The sequence below is a fragment of the Pinus tabuliformis genome, chromosome 4_2, assembly GCF_031772625.1.
Source record: "Pinus tabuliformis cultivar Carrire ecotype Pingquan chromosome 4_2, CPIR1, whole genome shotgun sequence".
NCBI classification, from domain to species: Eukaryota; Viridiplantae; Streptophyta; class Pinopsida; order Pinales; family Pinaceae; genus Pinus; species Pinus tabuliformis.
The window spans coordinates 738,270,736-738,278,219 of record NC_142304.1 but is presented as its reverse complement, the minus strand read 5'-3'; positions in this window follow the sequence as shown (position 1 = coordinate 738,278,219).

Here is a 7,484-nt window from a genome sequence, read left to right as displayed (position 1 = left end):
CCCCAATTCCACAATGTTCCAGCTCTATTTCCTCCACCACCTACCTAACCACAACTCTTGCACTCTGCTCCACCTAAGAAACCATAGATGCCTGTCCAACCAAATCCAAATCCAAGCAATAGGCAAGCTCAACAAGGATACATTGGAGAGACATCATACCCAGCTTATGCTATATAAATCTAGGAGATCAACCTAAGATCTGGGAGAATTCTCCTAGATAACCAACCGCCCTCTCCACATAGGGAGGTTTAGGAAGAAAGAGAGCAAAGCAACCTTAAAGAAAATCCACCCTTTCCTGAAAGATTAGCCCAACCACTCCAGCCTACCCCAGAAGAATTGAACTTATGGGAGAATTGAGGAATATATGTGTAAAGATCCCCCTTGTCCAAGAAATCAAGGATGTTCCTATCTACAATAAGTTGATTAAGGAGAAGTGCTTCAAGAATCCAGGAAGAAGAAAAAGGGATGCCTCTACCATTAATGTCATTGGGAAGTTATTTGACTTAATGTTAGGGAAGGTAATACGTCCGAAATACTTAGACCCTGGAAGCCCTGTAATAGATGTGCACATCAATGGCACCATTTCCCCACACACTATGATTGATCTGAAGGCTGCTATTAATGTGATGACTGAGGACACCATGCTTAGGCTTAACCTCCAAGGGTCTTTAAGGAAGACCACAACAGTTCTACAACATGCAAACCATTCCAGAGTCATCCCCGAGGGAATTGTGGAAGATGTGATGGTCTCCATCAACTCCTGGGACTACTTTGCAAATTTCCTAGTTCTCTAGCCTGAGGCTAAGCTTACTGGTTACCCTCTCATCCTTGGGAGGCCATGGTTGGCCACAGTTGATGCCTACATTAGCTGCAGAGCTGGGAATATGACCATCAAGAATGGGCATATGTCCAAATAGTTAGTCTTATACCCTCCTGCTCAACCCTCCCTAGAACATGATTTACCTTTATGGTTGGAGGAGGAGGAAGAAGATGAGCTTTATTCTGCCCAAATTTATGCTTTGGAAGCAATCATAGGAGGAGGACAACAAGAGGAGGATGACTTAATTGAACACCTGCTCCAAAGTCCAACTCCTAGTTCATTACCATTAGAAGAAGAAGTAAAGGAAACACTGAACAATCATCAAATTGACTTATTCTTGGCTAATTCCAACCCACTTTGAGTCGAAACCATAGAATTTGGCCCAGAGAAAATGTTGAAAATCAATAGATCTCTATCTGCTCTTGAAGAGGAAAAGTTGCACAATATGTTGAAAGAAGACCTAGAAGCCTTCCCTTGGAGCTACAAGGAAATGAAGGGAGTACACCCCACAGTGTGTACTCACCACATATACATAAAGGAAGATTGCAAGCCAGTCAGGCAACCACAAAGGAGAATGAATCTAACCCTTAAAGGCATAGTCAAAGAAGAACTGTAAAAACTATTAGATGCAGTGTTCATTTACCCAATCTCTGATAGTGAGTGGGTCTCTCCTTCAGTATTAGTTCCCAAGAAAAATGGTAAGTAGGGGATTTGTGTTGATTATAGGGAGTTGAACAAAGCCACAAAGAAGGATCATTTTCCCTACCCTTCATTGACCAAGTGCTAGATGGCCTGGTAGGGAAGAAGTTATTTTCTTTCCTAGATGGATTTAATGGGTACAACCAAATCCAAATCAGCCCAGAAGACCAGGATAATACCACATTCACTTGTCCTTGGGGTACTTTTTCCTATAGGGTCCTTCCTTTTGGCCTATGCAATGCTCCTGCAACTTTCGAGAGAGCAGTCTTGAGTATTTTTGCTAAATTAGTAAATGATGTTGTGAAAATCTATATGGATGATTTTACACCTTATGGCTATGATTTCCAAGAAGCCCTCACTAACCTAGGCAAAGTATTATGCAAATGAATTGAAATGAACCTATCTCTCAGTCCAGAAAAATGTGAGTTCTTAATGACTGAAGGGACTATTCTAGGTCATTTAGTATCTCAGCAAGGACTGCAAGTGGACCCAAACAAAATAGCCATCATCCAAAGGGTCCAACCTCCATAAAAGTAGAGAGATTTCAGGAGTTTCTTAAGGTTAGCTCGATACTACAGAAGGTTCATAAAGGACTTCAGCAAGTTGGCATCTACTTTGTTTGGGTTGTTGGCCAAAGATTCTGAGTTTATATGGTCAAAGAGTTGTCAAGAGGCCTTAGATATTCTAAAGGGGAAGTTAACCACTGCACCAATTCTCAGAGGCCCAAATTGGGCCCTCCCTTTTCATATTCATGCTGATGCCTCACACAAAGCCATAGGAGAAGGCTTAGCTCAGGTAAAGGTGAAATTTCCCTATGCCATCTATTTTACTAGTAAAAACCTATCGAAGGCTGAGTTAAATTATACTGTGTCCAAAAAAGAACTCCTAGCTATTGTGCATTCATTAAACAAGTTTAGGCATTACATTACAAGCTATCAGACATTTGTGCATACTGATCATGCTGCAATTAAATATTTAATGAACAAACCATATGTAAATGCTAGAATCATAAGATGGTTACTTTTATTACAACAATTTGATCTAACTATTGTTGATAAGCATAGTAAGGAGAATGTTGTTGCTGACTTTCTATCTAGGATGAATCTACTTGCAGGTGAAGAAGGAATGGTGGATGATTAGTTACCAAACGAGCATTTTTTTCTATTTTAGCGCTCTCCCCATGGTTTGTTGATATAGAAAACTATTTGGTGTCAGCACAGTTCCCACCAAACCTGCCCTCCAGAGAAAAGAGCAGGATAATCAAGAAAAGTGCCCTCTTCACTTGGATTGGGGGCAATTTGTTCAAACTTGGCCCATATTAGATCTTGATAAGGTGTGTCAAGGAAGAGGAATTTTTTGACATCCTTCTGACCTGTCATGATTGGCCTTGTGGAGGTCACTTTGTAGCAAAGAGGACAACATTCAAAGTGCTACAAGTAAGCTATTATTGGCCTACTCTTCATCACGATGTGAAACATTACATTAGTCAGTGTGATTAGTGACAGAGGATGGGAAAGACTACTCCAAGAGATGAAATTCCCCTATAACCTCAAGTGAATTTCGAGCCATTTGAAAAGTGGGGCATGGAATTCATTGGGCCTATCAATCCTCCTTCAAACAAAAAACAACACGTTATTGTGTGCATTGATTACATGACTAAGTGGGCTGAAACCAAGGAAATTAAGGAAGCAAGAGAAGAGAAGGTGGTTGAGTTCCTAAGGGAGAATATATTCTACAAATTTGGGTACCATAGAGAGCTAGTCACAAACCAAGGTAGCCAGTTTACCTCCAGCATGATTAAAGAACTACTCAAGCATCACAAAATCAATCATAGGACCTCCACTCCTTATCATCCACAAGCTAATGGGCAAGTGGAGGTGACCAACAGATCACTGGAGAACATCCTAACCAAGGTAATGAATAGCAGTAGAAAGGATTGGGTAGACAGACTAGTTGGGGCCACTTGGGCCTATAATACGACATGGAAAACCACCACTAGATTTACACCCTATGATTTGGTCTATGGAAAAAAGACTTTGTTGTCCATTGAATTTGAATATAATACATTGAAGATGGAAACCCAACTAGATTTGGATCTCAGCCATGCACAAAAAGAAAGATTGTTCCATTTGAATGGCTTGGATGAATTCAGAATGTAGGCCCTACTCCATGCTGAGATAGTTCAGCTTCAGAAAAAAATCTGGCATGACAAGCATATTAAGGGGAAGCAATTTCAAGAAGGAGACTAGACATTGTTATATGAGTCCAAGTATACAGACTTCAAGGGCAAGCTAAGGACATGATGGCCTGGACCTTATGTGGTGGAAAGATGCCATGACAACGGTTCAGTGCAGATCAGAACTATAGATGAAGAAGCCCTTCCATTACTAGTTAATGGACATAAATTGAAAATGTATAAGAGGCTTTTATCTAAACAAGAGTTCATTGACAGTATCGATAAGACAATGATGATGGTGGAGAAAGTTTCAGCTCCTCCCTCATCAGGTCACTAAAAAAGAAAGAAAATAGAATAAGGATTCAGGTTGAAACCTCCATGAGGCTGCCGAAGGATGAGAAAAATGGAAAGAAAAAGAAGATCCTTGGGTGAAAATCTTCCTTGAGGTGCCTAGGGAAAATATCTAGGGTGAAAACCTCTCTGAGGCAGCCTAGGTGTTTTAATATATATATATCTAGAGATATATATATATATCTATCTATATATATATATATATATATATATATATATATATAATAAGAAGAAGAAGAAAAAAAACATAATTTTTATTTGTAGGAGGATGAGAAAGACAATCGGGGAGCAAAGAGAAGATCCAAAGGGATCCCTGCCTCACATATTTTCATCTCCTCCACTCCTTACCATGCATCCCCCCATAATTTCCCATTTTTTTCACTTCATTGCTCCAATTTAGGTGAAAATTGTGTTTTCTACAAGATCACCTGACTGGTAGATTGGTTAGATCCCCAAAATTCATTCTACACATGATCTAACCCCTCACCTCATCCATTACCATCATCCCTGAATCCACACACACTCCTACTCCCTTTGTCCATTCAGAAGCAATAGATCTGCAGTCACAAACACCATTAGTAGATAGTGGAGGAGGAATAAATATGACCTTACAACAGCAGCATCAGCATCATATCTGCAGTCAAGAAACCATCAACAGATAGTAGAGGAGGAAGAAGAATGACCATCAACAACACCTCTGATATTTGACCACTGCAACATGGCATTAAGGCCACAGGTAAGTATCCTATTCACTCACTCATATGCATCATTTGATCAAAAGTTGTAAAGGTTAAGAGGTAATTGGTTTGTAAGTAAAAGGGTGGCCAGTTTCCTCTAGAAATCTAGTGGATTACATACACAGGAAACTCTGTTTTTATCATAGAATTCACTTATTTCCTCCTCAATCCTCACAAGCAAGATGCTCTTCAAATATATCTCATGTGAGGGTAGATATAGTGTCGTTTATGGCTACCATTTTAGAGAGGTTGACGAATCAAGATTTGGGGTAGAAACAAAAGTTCACCGAAGAATCATCATACCCTATTTTTCAATGCAATCACTCATGGACTCCAGCAGCAAAGAAAAGACAGGAAATTCCCAACAGTCAGTTCACCATGGGTGACCAGAATGCTCATTGAGGATGCCCTCCAAAACCTTAAGATCCCTATAACATGGTCAGTCTTCAGAGACTTACCAGCAAAGGATGACATCAAAACCCGCATCTATGATGTTAGTCCTTCTATCAGTAAGGGGGAGGAAAAACAAGAAGAAGAAGATACAGATCTAGATGGGGATGAGATGGATGAAGAAGGAACTAATATAGAGGATGATGCTAAAATAGAAGAAAAAGAGTGCATTGAAACAAAGGAGGAGACGAAGCAAAAAACTGATAGAGACGAGAAAGAAAAAGCATAGAGGAATAAGGCATTGAAACAGAAGGAGAAGAACAAAAGGAGGAGCCACCTAGGGTGTCTCTAGAGGTCCCTGAGTAGAAGGCAACTGCCATCACTACTCTCAGCACACCAGTAAAGCAAAAAAGGAAAAGGAGGCAAACCCCTCTACATTTTAGAACAAGAAAGAGCAGCACGAAACGAAAGAGCTAAGTGGCTTCATGGACAGACAAGTAGCTGAACAATCAAATTACATGTCCCTAATTAGCACCCATAATCTAATTGCGAATAATCCTCAGCTGGCACCTCGATATCTTGTTGCTCAAGGGCAAGCAATTTCACATTTTTAGGACATGATTAGGCTGCTAAGAAATGATAATATACATGCCTGCATAAGGAAATGGAAAACACTGCCACATATCTTGAAGATTAGAGAATATCAGTGGGAAGAAGTAGAAAGGAAAGCAAGCTTCTTTAGAAAAGAAGTAGAGACCATAATAGAAGCATGATATGTCAGAGGGGCTACTAAAGCCACTAATTTTCTCAGAGGATGAGCAACACTTTCAGTAGGGGTGATGATGAGCCTCATCATTGAGTAATTATATGGGCCTTAATTAACCTTAATTCACTTCCTAGCTTAGTCAAACCAACTATTCTCACAACTTATTGCATACTTTTGATTATATTTTGTTCATGAGATGAGTAGAGTTGGATATTTTTCTTTGTGGTCTAATGTGCATGTAATGTAGGAATAAAGGATAAAAGAAAGGAAAATACAAGGATAAAATATGAAAGCAAGGAAATATGGTAAATACCTTGGTAAAAACTCGAATGGGACAAGGGAGAGGAATTACAGGAGGTAAATCCTCTTCATTTATTTCCCCTCCATTTGAATATCCCTCCATCAGCTGAAAGTAAAAACAACCAAATCAGGTGTACTAGAAGGTAGCCAAGCAAGTTATAGTACGAATTTATCTTGAGTTGGGAGCCAACCCTCCCTACTAGAAGGCAACCAAGCTACTGAAAGGGAAAGGACGAGTTTATCATTGAATTGGGAGCCGTGCCTCCCTAATTTTGAAGGAAGTTGTTAAAGACTTCAAATGTATAAATAGAGATGCTTAGGACCTTAGTAGGATTGGGAACTTGGATTGTAAAAGCTTTGCTTTATTTTTGAGCTAAAAAGACTTGTGACAGTTTTCTCTGTAATCCATGGTTTTCATAATGAAGATGAGTTTTTTGTTGAGCCAACATTGAGTTAACTCAGACGGCTGAAGCTCTTGGGTTAGGGCCTGACCCTAGTAGACAAAGCTTATCTATATTGTATTGTTATACTAGCATAGATTCATGTTTTTGTTCATTTTCTTAATTAGTTCATTTGCATTACAGAGGTTCATTGTTTAACAATTTATCTGGTTAAGTAGTTAGAGTCTCATTACAATAGTGTAGAGTAGATTAGTTGTGTTTCATCTTGCTTCTTTTATGCTTTCATTCAATTAGCGGGATAACAAAGAAAAGATCCACAAGGTTGCCTAATGGTGTCTTAGCCTCACCTCCTCCATATGGGACCATGACGCGAGGAAGAAACCTCGCAGCAACCCCAAAAACACAGGGTTTTGGTTTTCACAAGGAGTTTGTTGTTTAATGTAATCACTGGGTTCATTACATTGTTACTCTGCTCCTTTCATGATCATCTGCTCCTTCACTCTCTTCCTATCATTTGATCCCCCTCATATCCCTTTCATTCTCCCTCAGCATGGAATACTTGGGTGGAAGCAGTTAATTCATGTTTAAATTGTTTTTACCTATAGATTACCTTACATAGAAAAACCTGGCCAATCACTGCCCAATTCATTTTCAACGTTGACTTTATGCACTTTAAATCCCCCCCATCGATCTTCCTTGTCTCGATCCGACAGTTGTCACTTCACCCGATCGCCAATTAGCTTGGTCAATCTCTAACGTTGATCAGCCCCCCCTGATCCAATGGTTGTTGTGCCATATCGCATGGATTTCTGTCCAACCATTATCCACCTGAGGGAACACGAGA